Source organism: Hibiscus syriacus, unplaced genomic scaffold, assembly GCF_006381635.1.
Source record: "Hibiscus syriacus cultivar Baekdansim isolate YM2019G1 unplaced genomic scaffold, ASM638163v2 tig00110299_pilon, whole genome shotgun sequence".
In the NCBI taxonomy this organism is placed as follows: domain Eukaryota; kingdom Viridiplantae; phylum Streptophyta; class Magnoliopsida; order Malvales; family Malvaceae; genus Hibiscus; species Hibiscus syriacus.
In genome coordinates, this window is record NW_024062668.1 from 2826267 (window position 1) to 2853063 (window position 26797).

The 26797-nt window shown below is 35.4% G+C and overlaps 1 pseudogene; it reads right to left on the minus strand.

Moving 5' to 3' along the window:
* Window positions 1–19552: 19552 nt before the first annotated feature.
* On the minus strand, window positions 19553–24666 carry LOC120116628 (annotated as a pseudogene).
* Between the last annotated feature and the right edge of the window lie 2131 nt (window positions 24667–26797).

Genomic DNA, 26797 nt, shown 5'->3' on the forward strand with positions numbered 1-26797 from the left:
TTAAGTTTCAGAAACTATTCTTCTTCTGCAAATTGAAACTTGAATGAATTGCATTACTTCAACAAAAAAACAAAGACAAATACTAAATTCACAATGTTGCAAATTTAAGTTTGAAGAATAAACTACTACTTTTTATGTTTATTGTTCTTGGTATATCTTCACAGTGTAGTTTTTGGTATATCTAACTTGGTATGTTTATTGTTTTTGTAGAACTTTTATTCGTCTCAATTGACCTTAAGAAATAAATTAAGCCTGGCCAAAATAATTGTGTCGAAGCTTTCACCTGCACAAAGAAAAATATTTGAGGATACTTGCTTCGGGCCATGGCTGAAAGTACAGCATCTGGGTGGAGATGCTATGTTGACCCATCTGTTTCTTCAAACCATGACTAGCGATCTACCAGAGATTATACAACGTCGTGATGAAGAGATATGGTTTGATTTTTCACCGGCGTATACGTGTTTTGGGCGGGAGGAGTTTTGCTTAATCACCGGTCTACGCTTCGGACACGATGATGTAAGTCGGTACACTAGACATATTACCCGCCTATCATGGTTATCCCGGGTTTTTCCTGAGCTGTCAATGGAGAAGTCGAATTTACACGTGGAAGACTTGACGAGATTATTGAATAAGAAATATGGTTTTACTCGGATGGATGACGTCGATGTTGTCCGAGTATGCCTTCTAATACTTTTACATGCCGGCTTTTTAGGCAGAGAGGTCAGACAACCTATTCCTAATGATCTAATTAAATTGGTAGAGGACCTAAATGCATGGACACTATTTCCGTGGGGTTCGTGTCTATGGAAAGCTACATAGAATAAGTTGTCGTCTTCCTTTGATGATAGAAAAAAGTTTGCGTGGCGATGGTTCCAAATGCACTTTGTCAGGCTTTATTTGGGCCTTTAAGGTAAGAATTTTTATATAATGTTTCTAAAATTATAATTAATTATTATTTAACAATTACTAATGTTTGTTATTATATTATTTGTAGATTTGGATATTTGAGGCCTTTCCCGCCATACAGACATATGCATTAAAAACTTCTAATGATATTCCTAGGGCTATTTCCTGGAAGAGGAAACGGACCTTGCAGCAATGAGAAGATTTACTACCGTATACGACAATAAATAATGTAAGTTAACACAAATACTACCATATGTTTATAAACAAGTTATTACTAGTACACGTTTAACTTTGTTTGAGCTTTTATATTGTTAGGAGTCCAACACTCCATTACAGAGGCTGACACCCACGGAAGCTGAGCTTGCCACTGATTAGTGGCAAGCTAGTAAGCATTTTTTTGATGGCACGGATGATGAGCAGCCTCCACTTCGAGAGCCATCACCTCACCCAGAGCCATCACCTGATCGACCCGACTATATACCTCCACAACGAGAGCCATCACCTATTCTGTCACATCATCGAGCCTCTTCTCCACCATCACCTCATGATAGGCGACTGACAAAGATGCCACGACGTTTATCTCCCTGTTCTCCACCTCCACCTCCAAGGGATGAGTTAGGGGAGTTACATGATGAGGTCAATGCCTTGCGTGAGGAGGTCGGTACTTTACGCGATGACAATGGTGCATGGCGTGTTGAGGTGTCTACTTTACGTGGTGAGGTAGCCGCTCTATGTGAGATGGTAGCATCGTTGCAGAATGAGGTTCACACTCTACGCAACGAGGTAAGTTTAATATTTTTCATATTTAACTTGATGATAAATTTACTCGTAATTTCACTTAGATTAACCATTTCACTTAGATTGCTTAGTAAATTCATTCGGTTGCTGCCAATACTGCTAAACTGTTTATTCTTTAACCCTGTGAAGTTAGTATTTATTTTTGGTTGTCTTTTGGTTGAAGTAATGCAATCCATTCAAGTTTCAATTTGCAGAAAAATAATAGTTTACTTTCGCAACGCGAAAATGACTATCGCAATGCGAAAATGACTATCGCAACGCGAATTTGACTATCGCAACGAGAGAATCGCAATGCGAAATGAAAATCGCATTGCGATTCTCTCATTGCGATAGTCATTTTCGCGTTGCGATAGTCATTTTCGGGTTGCGATAGTCATTCGTGTTGCGATTTTAAGTTTCAGATTCTATTCTTCTTCTGCAAATTGAAACTTGAATGAATTGCATTACTTCAACTAAAAGACAAAGACAAATAATAACTTCACAGTGTTGAAAATTTAAGTTTCAAGAATAAACTACTACTCTTTATGTTGTCATTGAACCTTCACTAAACCTATATGTTGTCCTTTTAAATGTTTATATAAGTGATTACTTCAGGAATGTTATCTGATGCATTTTGTGAACAATGATAGAATAATGACTTGGGTGAATACCGTGCAAGTTTGAAATATATTTGTCTTTGTTTTCACTGTTTAATATCATGTATGTTTATTTACTGATTTATGTATTAATTTATTTTTAGCGGCCCACTAAGGTGGATGCTCTACGTCAGGTTTTTCTTGCAAGATGGAGTTCACGCATCAGACGGCGTGCACATGCCATTAAGTCTCCGTTCACCCCAATAGTGTGAAGAATCCGTAAGAAAAAGCCCGACTCACCTGTCATCGTTCAAGAGGCCTCCCCTATCGTTCAAGAGGCCTCCCCTATCGTTCAAGAGGCCCCTATCATCCCTCAAGAGTCCCCTCCCACCGTTCAAGAGGCCACTGTCATCGTTGAAGAGGTCCCTCCCAACATTCTAGAGCCCGATTCACACGACATAATATATCGAATTATTGAGAAACCCCCTCACATATCGGACATGATGGATGACTGTTGGCTTTCGTATAAGTTGCCGGCCAGTACCATTCCGGTAGATGAAATGGAGAGGAAACAACTACCGGAAACAATTCTGGATAATACCCTTTGGGCTAAGACCACAGTTGATTTTTATCTACATGAGCGGAGCCAAGGGTGTTACGCTGACATATACAAACTCAACGATAATATGCATTTGTTGATTGAACGGTCTTGGTGGGGTGTGTTATTAGGGGTTGAAGACAATGGCTATTTCGATGGGGGGTAAGTCTTATATTTCTTCTTATATTTCATTTTGATTAATTTTTTTTAAAATTTATGTAATTCACTAATATATGTCTTTTTTTGTAAAACATCATATTGATGCATGGGTGTCACATCTTCTAATAGTAAGGGTTTTGAAGAAAAAAAAATATGTGATATACAATTATGCCGACGTCTTTTCACGTAGTTCACTTGAAGAATCAACGACAGGAATCATATGTGTTGGCTAATGGACAAGCTAAACTTTATCCTGCATGGTGGGAGGTCGATAAGGTTAGTATTTATTTTTTTAAATATTTTAAAGGTGTTCATAAATAAGTGCGCAATTTGAATTATTACTTATGATTGCAGGTGTTTATCCCTGTTTTGGAACGTACTCATTGGCTTCTCGTCGAGCTTCAGCTCCCATCCTTGAAGACAATAGTATATGACAGCATGATAAATTACATATCATTGTCTGATTTGAGAGATATTATTAAGGGATGGAGCTCTCATTTGGCTAAATTCTTGGATGCGATTAATTATTGGACTTATTCTGGAAACAAGAAGCCAAAGAAGTTCAATGTTACAGTTATCAGAGACATCGCGCCACAACAAATACCGGAAGCCATAGGGGATTGTGGTCCTCTCGTATGCATGTGCTTGGAGCGTTTGACGACAAGAAGTACACAGTTTCTACCTCCCACCGATAGAGATAGAGGTGCAGTAGGCTTGTGGTTTCGGTATTTTATGGCTAGAGCGATATATTCGAGACGCTGCCTACCTGCATCCGCGTTATGAAAGTGTCCATAAACAATTTGTAAGTCAAATGCAAGTGTTGTTAAGTACCTAGAATTCAATAATAATTTCTTGTTTGTTGGTTTTAGATATGTAGAAAGTGTTATTTGAGCAAATGTTTGGTTTCTGCAGGTTAATCCTGAAGTGAGCTGCGTGAAATTGATGTATGGGTGCATAAACAACTGTCTGGGGTACACTTTTTTTGATTGTTTAATTGTTTCTTAAAAGTTTGATTTGTTTAATTGATGAGGAAAATAAGAATTATTATAATTTTTTGCTTGTTTAATTGATTTATAAAAGCTGATTTGTAAAAGTTGATTTGTTTAATATTGATGTGTAAATAATTATTATTTGTGCTTGTTTAATTGATTGAAATGTAAAAGTTGATTTGTTGATTTCAATCTGCATCATATTGAAGGCAAAAGACATGTTGGAGGTACACTTTCGCAACACTAAACTCAAAATCGCAATGCGAAAGACAAAATCACAACGTGAAAGTCAATTCACGTTGCGATAGTCTAATACGCTTTGCGATTTTCTCGTTGAGATAGTCAAATACCCGTTACGATAATCAAATTCGCGTTGCGATACTCAAATTCGCGTTGCGATAGTAAAATTCGCGTTGCGATTTTATCATTGTGATAGTCAAATAGCCGTTGCGATAGTCAAATTCGCGTTGCGATAGACAAATTCGCGTTGCGATTTTTGCGTTGCGATAGTCATATTCGTGTTGCGATAGTCAAATTCGCGTTGCGATTTTTGAGTTGCGATAATCAAATTCGCGTTGTGATAGTCAAATTCGCGTTGCGATATTCAAATGAATGTGTAATAAGTGATAACAACTGAACATATCATAGCAATGTTCAAACTCAAGTTACTAATACATTCCTAACTGAAAATGTTAAAAGTTTACACATAAAATACACATAATAGTCAAATTCGCGTTGCGATATTCAAATGAATGTGTAATAAGTGATAACAACTGAACAGATCATAGCAATGTTCAAACTCAAGTTACTAATGCATGCCTAACTGAAAATGTTAAAAGTTTACACATAATACAACGTTTGCATTTAAAAATCACCTAAGTTAATAGTCCCAAAAGGTAAAGCCGGTTGTGATTGGGATTTTGATTTTGATTGCGATTTTGATTGTCTTTTTCTTGACACCATATGAGATTTTGATTTTGATAAGGATCCATATTTTGGTAAAGGAAAAGATGATTGTGATGGCACTGGTGATCCGCATGTCAACCTTGTATGACCACTTTCCTTGCACCGACTACATGTCGATCTCTTCTTCTCTTCACCCTTAGATGGTATACGATCGTGACTTTTTGGTCGGCCAGGTAGCCTTCTGTCCATGGCTAGTGGCAAAACTGTTTGTAAGTCATCTGGTATGTCCCACTCAGAAGGATGTGGAATAGGGTAGATAATCTCGGCATAAGTCTGTCGATATACTTCTGTAGTGTAGCAATCCATAGCGTATGCGCTTGAATCATCTTGGTTTAGATGAAGAGAAACTTTTATAACATGCCCACACGGATAACCAGATGTTTGCCATTTCATACAACTACACGTCTTTGCATTTAGATTGACAAGCCCATTTAAGTTATTATCCAGTACTTCAAACAAAGTGTTTGAACATGGTTCAACTCTCCATGACGTTGACTTCACAACACGTTTCGTTATCTTTTTTTCAGTCCATGGTGTAACACGATGTTCCAATGTTCCTGTAAATTTAAATAAATAATACTTAGTAAAATATATGATAAGTTACGAATTTAAAGAAATAATACATGCATGATTTCTTTTCTTGTAGTACCACTGTTGAATAGAGGCTCGAAAAAACTCCATTAACATAGTAATGGGTAATTTCCGGGAATGACGACTTAGAGCGTTGATTGATTCTGCACTATTAGACGTCATGAAACCATATCTTACTCCAAGTTGATGTACTCTTGACCATCTTTCAAACCCGACATCTTCTAGTGTTTGAGCACACTGAGGCAAAACACGTCTTAAACAATTTATATGCTTATTAAAATCCACTTCCCGATAAGCTTTTACAGCCTTCCAGTATGTCCATTTGTGATTTTTTATACCATCAGACCTTGATTTTAGATTTCTATATAAATGAACACCACAAAGTCCATGGAAAGCATCTGGGAAACACCTTCTAACATCGTTGTCAATTGAGTTTGCCCTATCGGATATGATTGTCAGATTGCTAATAGGACCTATGCAATCCCTAAGATGCCCCATAAACCATGTCCATGAATCAGAGGTTTCAGATTTGCCAACCCCGTAAGCTATTGGCAGTATCCCATTGTTAGCATCCATGGCTACTGCTAATAAGTTTACTCCAAGGTATCGACCTTTTAAATGTGCTCCGTCAACTATAATAACTGGGCGCATGCAAGTAATAAACGAACGAATCTACAAAATCATATACACAAGAAATATAATCATTTAAATGTGAAATACATGTAACTAACAAAAACGAGTCAACAAAATTATATTGATTTACTAATCGCAGCACCAATGGCTATAAACAGCAACTCAAAGCGTCCATCTCTATCTGTTTTGATATGAGTTACCGACCCAGGAGTTTTCAGCTTTAAATTGTGACAATAAGCCGGCAGTTGGGCAAACGATGCTTCTGGCGACCCCCTCAACAATTCCAAGGCATAACATTTGGCTCTCCAAGCTTGAGAATATGAGATACTAATCTTGAACCGAGTATTCATGTCAGTCATAATTTTATGTCCCCGATATACCCTGCCATTTAAAAACATTAACTCAACCAGAAAACCACCCAACACCTTTTTGTTTGCCTGTCTATGGTGAGGAAAAACTTGGGTTCTTGAACATGTATGTTTATCAATAAAATTCCTAACTTGAAACATTTGGCAATCTTTTATCCTCTTTGCAATCATACACCACGTACAGTTTTTGTCAATCATACACCTTGTTTCGAAACGATCTTTGCTTGATTTGTTAACTTTTAGTTGATAGCCATCTTCCACACATTTCGTATACAAAGTTATCTTCAAGTCTTCCTTTGTATCAAAACAATCATCTTTCTTGATACGAATAATTTTTGTGTAACAATCAACTGCTATTTTTACCAACTCTTCTTCCGGTATCTGAAGTAATTCTGGCATATTCCAGTTATACTCCCGTGGCATTTTCTTCGGTGACTTTTCTTCGGGGATTTCTTCTTATTCTTTTTCTTATTCAGGGTTATATGAATTACAGAATGGATGTTCAACATGTTCATTCACAGTCGTAACTTCCTCCTCATTATCATCAACAACATCTTCCTCGGCAACGGCTGTTTCATCATCAAAATTCGGGTATTGATCAATATCAAAATCATTACACGTAGGGTCTGTTTCTTCTTCTGAAACATCATCAAAATCTGAGTATTGACCAAGATCAAAGTCCGGGTATTGACCAAGATCAAATTTTGAATACCGACTAGTACTCACAATTTTTTCTGTTGGCTCATCATCGTCTAACTGGTTAATATGAAAATCGGAATTTGGTGCTGAAAGTTTATTGGGATTTGGATTAGGGAAAGGTTGTGGGTTTTGAGATTGTGTTTGGTATTGGAAATGTGGTGAAACAAAATTTGCTTGGTGATGAAATTGTGGTAAAACCATTAAATTTTGAGCACCATAAACTGGGGTTGAAAAACTTAGTTGATTACTACCCGCTACTGACCCAACTTCACTACTTCTAGGTTCAACAACATACAATGTAACATCATCTTGCGAAACACTAATGTAAGCAATGAATCGTTCAACATCTTCATTGTCGGTTAACAAATAAACTTTACTTTTTCTCTGATAAGATAGCCTAAATCCACTTAAAGGCTCTAAATTCAATTTATTTGCAACACGTAACATTAGAGTTTCATAAGTTAACTTTTTTAATGACAGTTTTAGTTGAAGATTCATAGGTAAAGGCATATATTGTAAAACACCATGAACATTCTCCCATGACCCTCCAAAACACAAATATATCCAAACATGATCAACATTAGATGATTTCATTATTGTAAATTAATTTACTAAACAAACGAGCTGAGAAACTAAAACCTGTTGCCGGATGGGGAAGGATGTCGTTGGATATAAGAACGGATGTCGCCGGAGAGAGTGATAGATGAAGATGGAATGAGTTGCGATTTAGGGATTTAGGTTATGAGTTGCTTCTACTGTGTAGTTATATACCCAAAACATTTGTGTTGCGAATTTGAAATTCAGTGTTGCGAATTTGAAATTCAGTGTTGCGACAGTCAAAATCGCGTTGCGATAGTCATAATCGCATTGCGATTTACATATTCGCATTGCGATTTACATACTCGCATTGCGATTTACATATTCCCATTGCGATAGTCAGAAAATCGCAACGCGAATTTAGAAAATCGTAATGCGATAGTTAGAATCGCGTTGCGAATCTGGAAACTGATTTGCGATACCGAAGATCGCGTTACGAATTATCGATCGCATTGCGATTTAGTTGGTCATTTTGGCAAATCCAAAAAAATTTGATTAAAATCATATATTATAAGACATTTTTGGTCACTGAAGTTATTTTCTCTATAATAAATAACATCCAGGTAATATTTAATGCCTAAATTATTTTTTTAATATTTTTTTATTTTAAAATTATATATAATATTATATTTTAGTTTTACTTTCATCACCAACTATTTTTTAAAATTAAATTTAATATTATATTTTATTTTTATTTTGATATTTAACTATATTTTTAAAACATATTTAACATTATATTTTGATTTTATTTTTATCATATTATTAAAAAAATTAATAAATTATTAATGTTACCTTTAAAATAATTTATTGATGATGTGACATTAAATTACGATGATATATTAATATTATTGTAATTTATTTGATAATATATTAATATCATTGTTAATTTCTTTAATAATAAAATAATTAAAATAAAACAAAAGCGAAACCTTATATCATTTATTATATTGCATGATGTAGAGCAAATACTCTATCTGTAGACACCCGTTTTTGTCATGATCTATAAAAATATTTTATTTTATTTTATTTATTATATTATTTATTTATTATTATTATTTACTATTATTATTATTATTATTATTTATTATTATTTTTATTGTTTTTTTCAAGTCCCACATTCAACCCCACTATCCCACATTCCCTTTTGATTAAAAGATACGTCCTTGGCAAAGCCCTTGAACTGTGCAACCTAGTCTGGATTCTATGCGAATCGTTGCTTACATGCCTTTGTGGTTCTGTGATTCCCGGGCCGTGGATGAACGTGTTGTCCACCGGAACTATTGGAACTGCTTTATATGCAACTATATGTATCAAGTGGAAGGGGGGAACACAACTGGAAATTAATCCATTTTACCAGTAGTTTATATAAAAAAAAAAATTTATTCTTTAACTCCACCATGAATGCTCCCTGGCTTCCTGGACACCTTTTCCTTTGTTTTGGGTTACCCTTCTCTCTCTCTTGCTGCCCATCATTTGTAATTTTAAACAAAATTGACCTACAGAAACGTGGTTCACCACCATTGTTTTAAAAGCAGAACTTCAGCCCTTTTTTCTCTTCAGTTTTTGAAAATAAACAAAATCCAAATTTCAGTTCCATTTTAACGATCCAAATGTGTCAAGTTCCGGTTCAACAAGAACATGAAACCATTCCAAGTTTTGATCTTTGCTCGAGGTTCAAGCGTTTCAAACTCCTCGAGCCATCGTGGGTGTTCTCGGCTTCTTCCTTCGTTTCCGTTTGTGTGATTTGTTGCTTCTTCTACTTGGATTATAGGACTGGACAGCAGATCTTGGTTCTTACATGGCAAACATCAAGCCTTGTTTTTCTTTTTCTCGTGAAATGCTTGTTTCGAGCATGGTGAACATCAGAACTGAGCACAAAGAAGCATCTTAGACAAGGCTTGTGAGCTTCTCTAACATCTCCTCAGCGCCATCGCCTCAACCTGCAACGCCAAGGTAATTCTCCTACTTTCTTTGCTTCTTACAACCACCCATTATAAGACCATTTTCACCTCTAATAACAACATCTGCCCATGCCTGTGGCTGTGCATGTAAATAACGAGCATCAAAATTGTCCTTCACGGATGAGGAGGGCGAAGCTTGCCACCACACAGGATGAATTACCGAGGAAGACCTGATTCTAACGTTAGCAGCAATGAAGTCTCTGCACTGAAATCGAATTAAGGCTGGGCGTTCTGACTCCGGTTCTTTTCGCTGTTGATCCTGTGCTCCATACCCTAACTTACGAGTACGTGGAAGGGTCTTCCATCAAAGACGTTTTCCTCGGATTCGGGTCAAACGGCGTTGTTCAAGAATGTTTACCGATATAGCCACCCAAATTGGCGACACAATAGGCAAACTCCACGACTGTGGACTTGTTCACGGTGACCTCACCACGTCAAACATGTAAATCAGAGATGGAACTAATAAGCTCGTCCTTATCGACTTTGGTCTTAGCTTTACATCAACGCTCCCAGAAGACGAAGCAATCGACTTGTACGTGTTAGAGCGAGCTTTGTTTTCAATGCATTCTTCGTGTGGGAACGTGGAAACCAAATAAACACAATGGTTTAGAATTTTGGGTAAATTCATCATATGGTCTTTCATCTATTATGGGTTTTTTTATTTATTTCAATTATTTTATTACTTTTGTTTTATTTTATTACTTTTTTTTTTCTTTCCCTATTGATTTATTAAATATTTTTTTATTTTTTTATTTTATTTTATTATTATTATTATTATTATTTTCATTTATTTAATTATTATTTCTTAACTAACATTTTTGTTTTTATCGGAATTTTAATCAATCAAATGTAAGTAATTTGAATTGAATTTTTAAATTTTGATTTAAATTTTAATTTTCGCAATAAAGACAACCGGCAAATTAATTGGAACCGAAAGGGCGGTTCAAGAGTGTTAATCCTTCCTTGACCGTAACCGACTCCTGAACCCAATATATTTATGGTAAAACGCATATTAGGTAAAATCGAGGTATCCGATCAACTCGTTTTATTTTTAAAATAAATTATCGGTGGCGACTCCTAATCCATTTTCCTAAGTCGAAGCCCAATTCTGGGCCCACCCGAAAGACAGTTCCGGCAGCTTGGCGACTCCGCTGGGGACAGGTAAGTGAGTCAGGCTAAGGTAATTTCCAGTTGTCTTTTTAATAAAAAGGGTAAATTTAAATTTTAAGGTAATATTTCGATCCTTATTGCTTACTTTTGATTATTTTTTTCAAACAAATAGTTGTACTTACATTTTTAATGATTTCAGATTTTTCAAAGTTTTCATCTCTAGCTCTATACCCGAGCTCCAAACCCTTTTAAGTGGGGGCGAAAGCGACGCCTTCGTAGGAGTTTATTCTTCGTATGGGACTAGCAAGTAACCTTCGAGATTCATATACCTTATATCTTCGTGTGAATTTATTCTCCGTATGGGCATAAGGGAATGTATCCTCTTGAGTTTAACTTAGTCCACATAAGCTTGTAATGGGCTTAAGACTAAGGGTCTGACAGGCCCAAGGGGGCACCAGCAAGGAGAACTCGAATACCTTTTTAGAACCTAAACCGGGAGAGTACAGGGAATTAGAGCTCACCCCAAAACCTCATTCCAAACGCTAGGCTGCTTTGATTTTATTTCCTGCTTTACTTTCTGTTCAAAGCATGCGAACTAGACAAATGTGTGGTTTAGGACTTGTTTGAAATTAGCATGCGGGATAGAGATCATACCCGAGTAAGAACAATAAGAATGTGAGGTAGATAGCATGTGAGGTAGATATCATGTGAGGTAGGACTTTTATTTTCATGATTATTTTTTATTATTTTTACCTCACTAACCTTTTTCATTTTTGTTCTCTTTTATTTTATTTTCATCTTTTGCATTATTCATTCAAAAAAGGTGTTGATCCGCCAAAAATGTGTTTGTTAAACATAAATAATCTACATTAATGGACAAAGGGGTTATAATACAAGAGATGAAAAGCTCAGAAGTCCAGCTATGGTCAAAAAAGACTCGGAATGGACAGAGTTTCCACCAAGCTCGTCAAAAGTCAACTTTTCTAAAATGGGATGGCGAAAGTTGTAGGGGCATGACAAGAAAAAGGTCACTGACCCAGAGAGTCCTTTTGAAGATTAAGAGAACAAGATGGCGAAACCTTAGCTGAGCTGAAGGCCACTATTGACAAGTTCAATAAGAGATAGTTCCTATCGAAGGAGGACTCCAATGGCGCTTTCGTTAGGAATGAGCTCAGAAGAGAGTGAAAGCCGGAGATATAGTTTAGCCAAAGGAGCCGGAACGGTTCGAAATGATACTCAACCGGTGACAGAAAAAAGATGGAAGAAGAATCAACTTGTCAGAGGTTATTCGGGATCTATACCATCAAAATGTTTTTTGTCTCCTCAAACGTAACACTTTTGTCCCCAATGAGGATTGTTTATAGTAACAAACACGTTTTTGGATCAATGTCTCGAACATTTCATGCATCATGCATTCTTACATATTTCGCATAATTTTTCTTTTTTTCATTGCATCTACACGAACTAACAAAATATTTTCATAAACAAAGGGGTACAAACACTGGACGTACCTCCACAAGCTTCGGACACGTGTCATCCTCACAACACTCGCGCAAAGGAAAATGGAAGCCAAGATTGCTCAACTTGAAGAGAACATGCTAAGATTACAGAAGGAACTTGAAGAAAATAAATCAAAATCAACAAAGTACCTTGGATTCCATCACTAGGAACCAAGACTTATTGGTTGACGAGATTATTTCAAGGTTGTCTGGCTTGAATCAAATGAATTCTCCTTGGGCAAGTGGGGCATACTAATGAGGATTTATTCCAATTTGCAGTGTCCTGTTTGGACTTGTTTTTGAACCTTTTCATATTTCTTTTTGAAACATGCTTTTGAACTTTGACATATTTCTTTTTATGAGGACATTTCAATGAATTTACACTGAGCATTGAATTAAATTTACAACTTGAAATTCTTTGAATATCAGCTAAATTAAAAAAATTTGTAAATGATTCAGAGTTACAGATCTTTGACAAAGTAACAAAACAAAGGACTTTGACCTTACCCAGAATATACACTCAAACACCATATCCTTTATTGCAAATAACCAATATAACATTCTCCTTTCATAAGGCTTGGTATTTAGATGTGCATATGTACGGACAACATGGGGCATCTTTTGCATATGACAATTACTATACTTTTTGTTTAAGACGTTCAGTGATGATCAAGATCTTTACAGATGGAATAGTCGAGTAAGTGAAACTAGTGTAGGTTAGTTGCTTGGAAATTGAACTCTAAAGATGAAATTTTTGACTTTCAACAACACATAGACTATAATAGGTTCTTCTTGACAATCTTAAGAAATTAAATCCGCAAAACTGAGCTATTCCACTAAGACAATTAGTTATAGAGGAAACTTGAAAGCCCTGGCCTTATGAATAGATTACATTCAAACCATGACATTGCTCGAACACTTGGTAATTCGGTGTTTACTCCACTACTATTGTCCGGCCGAAGACTTTGTGATGAGATGAACCATTCAGTTAACTTGATTATAATGTTAAAATATCCCTCTAAAGTAATTGGTTAAACACCACGGCTTTATGGATTCAACTAGCCATATAACGAAAAATTAAATCAAATTTATCTAAGAAAAAAATTTCGGTAATGATGGACTAAGGGAGTTAAGGAACACCTGTTATAGTCAAATTCACACAAGCACTCAAGAATTTCATTTTTATACGGATATTTCTAAACTACCTTTGTTATAGGAGCTTACAAAACTTGAACAAATGGAAGATTTCTGAGAATCGAAATAGAAGGTCTAGTAATTGATTATGCTAATTGCGTCATTTTGTCTGCATCCAATTAAAATGTCAAACCAAGAAATAGGGGCATGTTGCAATATTCAAAAGGAACGAGAAAGAAACAACATTTTGGTGGCCAAAACCTTAGAAAATAGGAAGCCAACCTGAAACCAACTCATCAATTTTGGATATTTGTCAAAGAGCTATAACTCTGAGAGCGATAAAGAGCAATTGATTCTTTTGATATTCTTTGAACTCATGTTTATGATTTGATTCGCCTGGATTAAGGGGCAACGTTTTACAAAATTCTTACATTTTTATATCTTTTTCCCTTCTAAAATAAGAGAAAGGAAAAAACATTTTCAAATAGGACTATCTCAAATATGAAAAGTCTTGGAAGCTGTTGAGGCTCATTTTGCCTCCATTAAAGAAAGAACAAACAATACTCTTGAAAACAATCAGTTCGAGAGACAAGATAGAACTTGTGACATCGTTAACATCCTGAAAAGAAAATGGGGCATGATCGATTTCATGGGTCAAGATCGGCAGGAAAAGCACAGGACTTCGTCCAAGATTAATTCATGTTGCATGCATCTTAGACATACTTAAGAGCATCACATTGATCATTTTAGCATACATAATTTTTTGCAGCTTTTAGAGTCAAGTTTCAACTTCAAAACGAAATATACTCGATTCAAAAGCACATTCAAAAGTTGATGGTGGTTGCTCGACCTCACAGTGAAGGGGCGACTGTCTGACGACAAAATAACTTTCCGAGTCTCGTTCAGATTCAAATTCAACTTCACAATGAAAGATATTGAACTCAAAGCGACACAATTTGTTTGAAACATGATTTCAACTCCACTCAAAACCAACTTTCTCGAGATTGGATTTCAACTTCACGACGAAGGATATCCAACTCAAAGCAACATACAACACTTGGATTTCAACTTCATGATGAAGGATATTCAAGTCAAGTCTCAACTTCACGACGAATGGGCCATCCACGATTTTAACTCCACGACGGAGGATATCATGCCCACAGATCCACGATTTCAACTTCACGGTGAAGGATATCATGCCCATCTACACAAGATTGGATTTCAACTTCACGACGAAGGATATCTAATTCAGAGCTCAACTTCACGATGAAGGGGCTTCCCAATTTCATTTAGAGCCAATTTCAGCTTCACGGCGAAGGATATTGGACTCGAAACAATACGAGCTTGGATTTCAACTTCACGATGAAGGATATTCAAGTCAAGGCTCAACTTCACGACGAAAGGGCCATCCACGGTTTCAACTTCACGACGAAGGGAATCGTGCTCACCAGCAACATTCATTGGATTTCAACTTCACGACGAAGAATATCCAATTCAAGGCTCAACTTCACAACGAAGGGGCCATCCATGTTTTCAACTTCACGACGAAGGGAATCGTGCTCATAGCAAACATGTCATCCACAGATTTGACTTCCTTAAGTCAACGATTAGAGCTTCTGAAAGGATTTCTTTAACATGCAGGAACAAGCAGATTATCGATCGCCTTTGAGATTGTTTCTCTCGAAACATGGGGTCCTCTCGCTTGAGACTAATTTAATCAAAATAAAGTTTTGTCTCTCTTGAGACAGTTTCCCTTGAAACAAATTTTGTCTCTCTTGAGACAGTTTCCCTTGAAACAAAATCTTTGAATATGTTTTCCTTGAAACAAATTTCGTCTCTCTTGAGACAGTTTCTCTTGAAACAAATTTTGTCTCTCTTGAGACAGTTTCCCTTGAAACAAATTTTGTCTCTTTTGATACAGTTTCCCTTGAAACAAAGTTTTGTCTCTCTTGAGACAGTTTCTCTTGAAACACAAAAAAAAAACCTTTGAAATCGTTTCTTTTGAAACACAAAAGAAACCTTTGAAATCGTTTCTCTTGAAACACAAAATAAACCTATGAAAATGTTTCTCTTGAAACACAAAGACCTTCGAGTTCGATTACACATAGCTCCGAGGAGCATCATTTACAGCATGGCTTACGGTAAGAAGGGCTATATGTCAACAAAATTATCGAGTTCGATTCTATTCAGCTTGATGACACATCAATCACACTACTTTCCGGTCACACCCAAGTCTTTAAATCGAGAAGAAGACCAAGATCGGCCAAGATTGGCAACAAAGGTCGAGAAGATGAACGTGTTGTCCACCAGAACCATTGGAACTGCTTTATATGCAGCTATATGCGTCAAGTGGAAGGGGGGAACACAACTGGAAATTAATCCATTTTACCAGTAGTTTATATAATAATTTTTTTTATTCTTTAACTCCACCATGAATGCTCCCTGGCTTCCTGGACACCTTTTCCTTTGTTTTGGGTTACCCTTCTCTCTCTCTTGCTGCCCATCATTTGTAATTTTAAACAAAATTGCCCTACAGAAACGTGGTTCACCACCATTATTTTAAAAGCACACCATCAGCCCTTTTTTCTCTTCAGTTTTTGAAAATAAACAAAATCCAAATTTCAGTTCCATTTTAACGATCCAAATGTGTCAAGTTCCGGTTCAACAAGAACATGAAACCATGCCAAGTTTTGATCTTTGCTCGAGGTTCAAGCGTTTCAAACTCCTCGAGCCATCCGTGGGTGTTCTCGGCTTCTTCCTCGTTTCCGTTTGTATGATTTGTTGCTTCTTCTACTTGGATTATAGGATTGGGCAACAGCTCTTGGTTCTTACATGGAAAACATCAAGCCTTGTTTTTCTTTTTCTCGTGAAATGCTTGTTTCGAACATGGTGAACATCAGAACTGAGCACAAAGAAGCATCTTGGACAAGGCTTGTGAGCTTCTCTAACAACTCCTCAGCGCCATCGCCTCAACCTAAAATGCCAAGGTAATTCTCCTACTTTCTTCACTTCTTACAACCACCCATTATAAGACCATTTTCACCTCTAATAACAACATATACCCATGCCATGGCTGTGCATGTTAATAACGAGAATCAAAATTTTCCTTCACGGATGTGGAGGGCGAAGCTTGCCACCAAACAGGATGAATTACCGAGGGAGACCTGATTCTAACGTTAGCAGCAGTGAAGTCTCTGCACTGAAATCAAATTAAGGATGGGCGTTCTGACTCCGGTTCTTTACGCTGTCGATCCTGTGCTCCATACCCTGACTTACAAGTACGTGGAAGGGCCTTCCGCTCGGATTCGGGTCAAACGACGTTGTTCAAGAATGTTTAGCCGATATAGCCACCCAAATTGGCGACGCAATAGGCAAACTCCACGACTGTGGACTTGTTCACGGTGACCTCACCACGTCAAACATGTTAATCAGAGATGGAATTAATAAGCTCGTCCTTATTGACTTCGGTCTTAGCTTTACATCAACGCTCCCAGAAGACAAAGCAATCGACTTGTACGTGATGGAGCGAGCTTTGTTTTCAATGCATTCTTCGTGTGGGAACATGGAAACCAAAAAAACACAATGGTTTAGAAATTTGGGTAAATTCATCATATGGTCCTTCATCTATTATGGGTTTTTATTTATTTATTTCATTTATTTTATTACTTTTGTTTTATTTTATTACTTTTTTTCTTTCCCTATTGATTTATTAAATATTTTTATTTATTTATTTTATTTATTATTATTATTATTATTTTCATTTATTTAATTATTATTTCTTAACTAACATTTTCGTTTTTTTACCGGAATTTTAATCGATCAAAGGTAAGTAATTTGAATTGAATTTTTAAATTTTGATTTAAATTTTAATTTTCGCAATAAAGACAACCGATAAATTAATTGGTACCGAAAGGGCGGTTCAAGGGTGTTAATCATTCCTTGACCGTAACTGACTCCCGAACCCAACATATTTATGGTAAAACGCAGATCAGGTGAAAATCGAGGTATCCGATCAACCCGTTTTATTTTTAAAATAAATTATAGGTGATGACTCCTAATCCATTTTCCTAAGTCGAAGCCAAATTCCGAACTCACTCGAAAGACGATTCCGATACTATCATTGCGGATAAAACTCTTGGATCCTCCTTTACAAGGGAGCTTTTAGTTGAACTGCAATATAACATATTCCAACTATAGCTTTTGACATTGCTGCTTGAAATGTCTCATTCTTATGCTTTCTAATAGCATTAAGTGTCCTTTGTTTATGGTCAAGGATACATGGAAGAAATAAAACGAAATAAGTGACTTCAATTGTAAATAAATTATTATTTCTTTTTAGGTTTTGGGTTTGAGCACCAGGAATGTCAGCAGTGTGAGTGTTCAATGTTAAATGATTGAGAATTATCTTTAAACAAATACTGTATTATACTTACTCTATATTATTAAAAAAAATACATGGAAGTATATCAAACCTGTCCAATTAGAAGCTATATCAATAGTATCCATGAGAAACTCATATTTAACCAGCTCGATGTCATCTTCTTTGCAAGAATAAGTTATTCAAATATGTCATTCTCATTTTAATGGCCTTGTAGTTGTAGGTAGACGTACATAATTCCAGGATTAGCTCTCAGGATTCTCATATGGAGGTTCCCAAACCTAATACTGTGCATGGGACAGAAAATCTCATCATCAATTAAAACATAAGTCTTGTTTAGATATCTACAACTGCACTGCCCAAAAAATTACTCTTAAGTGATTGCAAACCAACTACAACGAGCTCAAAGCTTGCCGTTGAAAGAACAGGATGAGATTCTTTTTCTAACCATCCCAGCCCCTAAGGTATGAGATTTAAAATTATCATATATTTTAGAATTATTTTATGTATTTTCTATTGAAAATATATTTTCGTCCCTCTAGAATTTTATAACTTCAAGTTCGCTCCTTAAAATTTTATAAGTTCATATTTTTCCTCTAACATAAAATCATACATCCGTCCATGAGATTCATACCTAAAAGGTCCTAAGGAATGAAAACCTATCTACAGCTTCAAATTCAATACCTGGGTACTGTGAGTCCCTGTGTACTGAGAGGGGGTCATCTGCAAGGACTGCAATTGGCAAAGGTTTCATATTGTGGTTTATTTCTGCTTACTGTAACTTTACACGAGAAGTAAATATTATGATAAAAACACTCATGAATAACTGTCGATTTAATAGTGTAGTATGAATGGTTTTTAGGTAATGGGGAGCCCGGTAACGAAGGGAACCTATAAGTATGGCATTCATTTCTGTAAAGTTAATACAAACTGTAGGCCTAAAGCCATACCGTATAGATGAAACTATTTTATATCTCGTATGGATCTTCCATGGCCATACCCTCTAGCTTCAGTGAGGATGAAACTGCAGAAATTGATTTGTCCTCGGATGGACATGATTAATGACACATATGCTTGATGGATCGTACAGTGAGGCTTAATGGGTTATCGTTCGACTCCTCAGGTCAATACCCAGATTAAAGTCTATATGTTTGCTTTAGTAGAGTTTGAGAAGAGATTGTCTTCCATGGTGTACCGACTGGAAAAGACTGGTAGGAACATTGAGCCTCTTTGTTCATTGTACATTGTCGTTTAAAAAGGTGTTGTTCCCCTATTAATATATATGTGAAAAATTGAAGGATGAAATGTTATACAAATGATCCAAATCTTAAACCTCGAGACATCAACACAACTTTTACTATTTGCTCATTCAAATTATTGGCGGGCTGTTTACTTTATGCATAATATATATCAATTGCTGTGTTTACTTCATGCATGTAAGGTTAAAATGTCGAATCCGTGCAGATAGAGATAAAAGAACAGAGTATTCCGGTACTTCCTTCTCTTTTTCCCACAAAAATGATATTCACCAGTAACACATCAGCATCACAAGAAACAAACACAATCCACAGGCAGGCAATTTACTTCGTTCTTTCTTGCATTTTTATATCATAAAATCTTTTTGCCCCACAACCCTAGAGTGATAGAGGAGAAACAAGTTGTCTGGGTAAGCTAAATAGATCTTTCCCTTCAAATGGGGAAGTCCACTCATGTGAACCTGCAGCTGAAATTTTGGCCATAGCCACTCTGCTGTCCGGTAATCCCACAATGGGTACACCCTTCCCACTTGGTGTCAATCTCATTGCTGGTATTAAGATAATACATGTGAATGCTCTTCATTGGAGATGTTGATGGTCCCAGCCAGATTTCCCCAGGCCTTGGAGAAGAAGACAACCCCCGGTCCAAGCTCCAAATATTGGTATAGTCCAACCGGGTCATTGAGCTACCACTGCTCCAGTCAACTGAGGACGTGGCTCCTGAAGACGTGGCTCCTGAAGAAGTGGTGGAACCCAAACCAGTGAAGAGCCCAAGCGAAGATGCAGCTGCAAGCATTGGAGATGCACCAGTTCTGCTCCATAAACCATTTCCTTGGCTTGTTCCTGGGGAATCTCCTAGAACACTGCTGGATCTAAAGTGCTGTTGTTGCTGATGATAAAGCTGGTGATGCATCTGACTTGAACTCAAATTGTTGGAATTAAGGCTTCTAGAACTTGGAATCTGGGGTATGAAGCCATTAGACTTCGCAATTTCAATACGAGCAGAGGTTTCCAGAGGAGATGTGCCTATACTTGTAGCCAGAACCTGCCTTGTATTTAGGGATTGAGATTGCTGCATCATTATAGCTGATTCCCTAATTGATGGAAGAATGTTCCTAAAATCAATTCCAACAGCCAAATGATGGCTTTCTGTCTTTGTTGGTGGAGGTGAAGCCTGAAAAGGTGATGCCAAGGAATAAGAAACAGAAGGATTTGATCCTGTACTTGGCCACCTTTCTCAGCTGGTACCTCACTTTTTTGGCATTTTGCCCATTCCAACTTTGGTTGTAAAGGCTGGAAACTTTTAGTCACAGATTCCAAAGAATCTCCCATTGTAACTGTAGATTTTGAATGGTTTAAATCATTCTCGTCTCTTCTTTGCAGTGTTGCAGTAAACAGATTTTGTTTCAGTTGTGGCCTTGCAGATAAGTTTTGGCTACCTGTCACCTCCACCTTAGTGGAACTAGAAGTCGAAGGATCACAAGTTGCTTCAGGCTTTGATGGAGAATGTGGGTCCTGCTTTAAAGTTCTTAAGGATTCAGCTGCTTTCTCAAGATCACCATTTGCAATAACAACTGCTCTTTCAACCTCTTGTCGTGTACACTTGTACCTGATTTCCATATTCACAATTTATACAAGCTCTTCTGATATGTCAATTTTCAGAATCCCACCAGTTGATTTCTTATGCTTAACCCCTTCTTCACCTCCTTCAAAAAGCCATGCCACAGATTCCTCAACTTTGCCATCATTCAATATAAGGGCCATTTCGTGAGAAAATCCCATTGCTACAAGCTTCTGAGCAAGAGCTTCAAGCTTCTTGACATGAGATAGCCATTGCATCGCTCATGCAACTCCAGAGCTCGCCTCTCCTTTTGTCGCTGATGTTTCCTCTCATTCTTTTGACGAATCTTTTGTCGCTTATCATTGTCAGCTCCATGTATTATTTCCTTCCATAATGGATGATTAGATGTTTTCTCTTTGTGATCTTCAGACTCAACAGACCAGCTACCATTATTAGAAGGAGAATCATATTCAAAACCACCACCGGGTGATCCCCCCAAATGTTCATCTGTCTCATCTATGTTTTGATAACAACCATTGTTTTGAAGAGCTGAGGCCGGCAATGAGGTGCTGTTTCAACATCATGGACCGCTCCCAAAAGTGGATTATATGCACTAGCTGCAACACTACTACCTGCATTAGCAGAACCAGAATGTTTTGAAGAAGCCTTCTGAGTTTCCTTGCTAGTTTTCTTGTTCTTAGACCTAGACTTAGATGCGCCAAATATAGTCCTGAAGTGGTTAGAACAATAATTTAATAAGTCAATGACACCTAAAATAGACTCAAGCAAGCAAAAACCCATCAATGGTATCAGCAGTGGACATTTGTCTTTTTTCTCCCCTCAGGAATGTGACTAGAACAGGCTAGAAGTGAAGGGGGGAAAAAGGGGGGGGGGGGATAGACTTCTCAAATATGCTTATCAAAGGCAGAAACCTAAAATGTTTTTACAAAAATAAAAGGTATTGGAATCTAAAAAGTTCCATAAGAACCTAGCTCACCCAAATTCATATATTACATTCTTGGATTTGCGATAGAAGGAAAAACTACAAGAAGTTGCTCATTTTGCGTTGAGACTGCATTCAGAAGCAGCTGAAGGAAGCTATATCACTTTTCCATTATTGATGAACAAAAACTACTTAACTAACAGATAATAAACAAGAGCACAAATGACAGACATGTTCAAGCTTCTCAAGGAAGCTCTTTCTCTTCCCCACTTTACTTTACAACAACGAAGAAAAGGAATTTGGCCCCCATATTATTTAATGCGATCCTAAGTTCCTCAGAGACTAAATACACATTAAAATTGGCTTCTGTATATTCTTGAAACATACTTTCCAGCATTTCTCACTTTCGTAAATCCCTCAAGCAGATAATAAAACGCGGCCAATTACTGCACGTAAAGTACCCTAAATTGATTGTAAATTCTCTAATCATTTTTTCCTTTTTCTATGTGCGCAGGAGCGGGGGTGATTACGCTAAAGCGAAAATTCATGAAATCGAAAGGAAATCATAGATAAAAATCAATTGCAAACTAACACCTCATGTTTTGTCATTTCTGAATTCTGATCACAAAGAAACCTATTTCGCCCCAATCATATTCACGATTAAAAAGATTATAGCAAATGCTTCCGAGTTTTCAAAAACATATATCTAATAAAATCGAACTTTGGGTCAAGTACGAATTTTTCGGTTTTCAATTTTCCTGAATTGATAATCCATGCATCTATAAAATATACTTCGACTTAGGTTAACAATCCAATTCGATCTGGAAAAACTCGAGATTCATTGAACAGAACAATGCAGATTCGATGAAAATTAAGAAACGGAAACTACTGAAGGATTCGACCAACTAATCAATCAAACTAAACTTTGTACATAAAAAAATGAATTCCAAAAATAATTAAAAAAGAGAAGAAAATAAAATTAAAAGGAGCAATCGAAGAGGGAAGTGAGAAAAATTAGATACCTGGGCAGAATGTAAAGGGGAGATGAACCGAACCAACGAGATTGAAGGGTCGATGGTTGAGAAAAATCCGGGGTTTGTTGTTTCTATTTAGGGTAAACTATAAAATGGTCACTGAAATTTTAATAATTTTATTCTGACCATTGAAATAAAAAAATATTTGAATTATTATCATTAATGAAAAATTTTTATTTCAGTTATTAGATCTTAAAATTCTTATAAACAGAGTTGGCATGCTTATATATCAATAATAAGTGATTTTATTGAATTAACTTAATGATTAAAAAAATGTTATTTTTTTAAAGTCTCAAGTTTAAGAATTTGTATCGGTAAAGTATGACATTTCTAATAATTAAGAAAGATTATGAATATATATTACATTATTATTGTCTCGAACTACTAAAAAATTAATGAGATATTATGCTTATATATTATTTCTTATTAGATGGTATTAGTTTATTTTTAAAAAATATATATGAATTAATTTATAATTGTTAATGATACGAGAGAATATCATATATATTTTGTTGCTAATAGTTTAACAACCTAATAATGCACGAACCAATTTACCTCAGTGGTTAAAAGAAATGTTGTTATTTATTATCAAATGATTGAGAGTATTTACAGTAGATTTTACTTTGTAATCACCTTAACTTAATAAAAAATAATCTAATGAATAAAATAAAAACTTTTCCTAAAAATAATGAATCAAATATATTTTTAAAAATTTTGGCAACAAATTAAAAATACTCAAACTTTTGTCTGTTTGTTTGAGGAAATTCATTTTTCTAAAAACACTTTTCTCCAATGCTATTAAAATCGGACCGGATCGACCGGTTAAACCGTAAATCGGTGGTCTGTCCGATCCGATTAACTCCCAAAATCGGATGAGCACAGAACCGGTAAAGAACTGGAAGAATCGGCTGAGAACCGACAAAATCAGGGTGAACCGGCTGAAAATCGGCAAAACCAGTGTAAACCGCCGGTTCTCTTTTTTCTTAAAAAAATTAAACCAAATGACGTCATTTGTTAAACGAGCCGAGTCGAACTCGAGTACTGTTGAGCTCGACTCAAACTAGAAAACTTTAAAAGTAAGCTCAACTCGACTAAAAAACTCACGAGCTAAAAATTATTAAGTTCAACTCGAACTCGAAATATAATATTGAAACTTGAACTCGAAAAGGCTCGAACTAAAAAAAAATTAGAAGCTCAATTGAAGCCTGAAATTCGAGCTCAATTGAAGCGAAAGAATAGTTCGCTCTGTGCTCACCAAAAGGCTCCATGATTTTGAATGTCAAATTACCTCTAGTATTTATAGAAGTTAGTTGGGATGTTCTTCTATGTTTCTTAGCTATGTGAGATTGTTTTCTTAAAAAAATTAAACCAAACGACATCGTTTGTTATCATTTTTTTCAGCCCCAAAATTATTTTTTGATTATAGTTATATAATTATATTTATTATTTAATATATTTTACCTTAAATATTATGTTGTAGTTGATTTGAATCATTTTGTTTCACTTGATTTTATGTTTTTTAACTTATATATGTTATGATTTGTTATATTTTTATACCTTTTAATATTGTAAACTTAAAAAAAAAAGTGTTATATATATTAATATTGCTTTGAATATTATATAAAATTTAAAAAAAATATTATTTTATATAAATCCGATTGAACCGTGGTTAAACCCGATTGAATCAGTGAACCAATATCTTCATCGGTTCAAAATTTGGTCCGATTTTAAAAACATTACTTTTCTCCTTTTCAGATGTTTGGTTAGGGAAAACCAATTACAATCAATGGAAAGTAAACTATAGTCAAAGGAAAAATAAACTCAAATTCCGTAAAACAACTTACCAAAAATTATCGGTAGGTCATTTTTCCATCTTACCTTAGACCAACGCAGTTCACCATCTTCTACCATTCATGTCAATCTCCATTTTTCACTGGCTCATATAATTAGCTCTTCTCATGGCTTTCTTCCCTTGACAGTTGTCTTCCTCTCATAAAATCTTTCTGACTATCACTGGCACTCCAACATCTTCAGCAAAGGTAAGTTTCACATATTTTTTTGAGCTCTTAATCTTTTTGAATGTAAATCTTTAGTTTTTTCCCTCTAATTCATTATTTTTCTATGCTTAAAGAGATTTTGATTCCTAACCTTAAAAAATTTACTCAAACTTTAAATATGATCATATTATGCTATTTTTAGATTTATATAAAGTATTAATTAAGTTAATTCTTCATTGTTACAAGTTATTTTGTTTAAACATGTTTCTTTGTGTATTCTAAATAAAATTGTAAGTTTTTGTTTGACCTTTTAATTTTAAAATGTGTTCATAACTTAACTGGTTATTGTTGATTCTTATGCTACAAACATAACTTGATTGATTATTGTTGATTCTTTGAACTTTATAATCTAAAGTAACCAAAATGCAAAGAAATATAATAATAAGAAAGTGAAAATAAAGAATACATTATTTATCATAAATTAGAGAATGTAATATCCCAAACATCGGGTTAGTGTCCAATTTGTAAAATTTTAGAATTCAGTGACTAAATTAGATAAATTAAAAAATTAAGGACTTAAGTGAAATATTTTATGTAGGATTGGATATCAAAAAAGGATGAAGGGAAGAGCAAAATGGTTATTTGACCAGTAAATGAAATAAAAGAATTGCTATGGTGATATTATATACCACGTGGAGCTAGGGAAAAAGGGAAAAGAGAGATTTCGAGAGATATCTTTATTCTTCTTCCTTTTCTCAGTGTGAGTTCCATAATCTAAGGTGAGTTTAGTTTTTAGTTGGTTTATTCTTGCAATTCATGAGTGGTTTTGATTGATGAAACATTAGGAAAGTTTATGGAAACTTAAAGGGATGTAGAAACTCAAAGAATTGTAAGTTATATTAAATATAAGAGGGTTATAAGTGAAATTGTGAATAAGAGAAAATAAATGGATTTGGAAGTTGGAATTGACTTGTCATTAGTTAGAATAAGAAGTAATAAGTGTTAGAAATGAATTTAGAACATGTTGAAAATTTAGTAAGATTCTTAGTTTAAAGAATTATGGTGAGATATTGAAGATGATGAGGTGTTAGAATGATAAAAGATAGTTAAAGTGAATATAGTTGAGTTTGATGGTATGAAAGGAACTCTAAAATTGGAATTTAGGTGAAGTGTTGATAATTTTCAAGATAGGAGTATGTTTTGGGTTGATAGTATAGGTATTGGATGAGTAAGTACTGATACTACAAAGCCATAATAGGTGATAATATTTTGTAGGTATCAATATTGCATGAACAGTATCGATACCATAAGGTCAATGTTTACAAATTCTTCATGAGGTATCGATACCGAAGGGGTAGTATCGATACCAAGGGTACCGATACCATTATGTAAGTATCGATACCATTTTGGAAATAGAATTCTAGAATAGGAAAAGGGTATCGATACTCAAGCACAATATCGATACCATTGTAAAGGAAGTATCGGTATTGTACCTTGGGTACCAATACTACTTAAAAGGAAAATGTGAATTAAGTAATTATGTTAACTTAGGTTATTGAAAATTGATTCATAATGTTTAGGATTCTGATATTTGCATTGAAATTACATTCATGTAGATATCGAACATAAACAAATTCTGGAAAAGTTGACGAGTAAGATATATCGAGCAAAAAAAGATATATATATGTGTTGCTTGGACTAGCGAGGCTAAGATGAGTGCATACTTTTAGAACATATGTATTCTGTTTCCGACATATTGAATACATGATTTCATGAGTAGAAGCATAATTATGATTTGCATTGTGTAAATATATCTTGGCTGTATTATATGATATGAAATGTGACATGAACTTATATGATATGCATTATAAGATAATGATCTAAGTGAACATATGGGAATGTTACATTAACTATGTGATAAGAAGCTACGAGATTATCCTTCAATATGATATAAGTCATATGAATTGTGATAAAGCCCATGTTATGTAATATGAGAGTTGAGGGTATAATTGGCATGCCAAGAGTCGAGGGTTCTACGTGGTCCT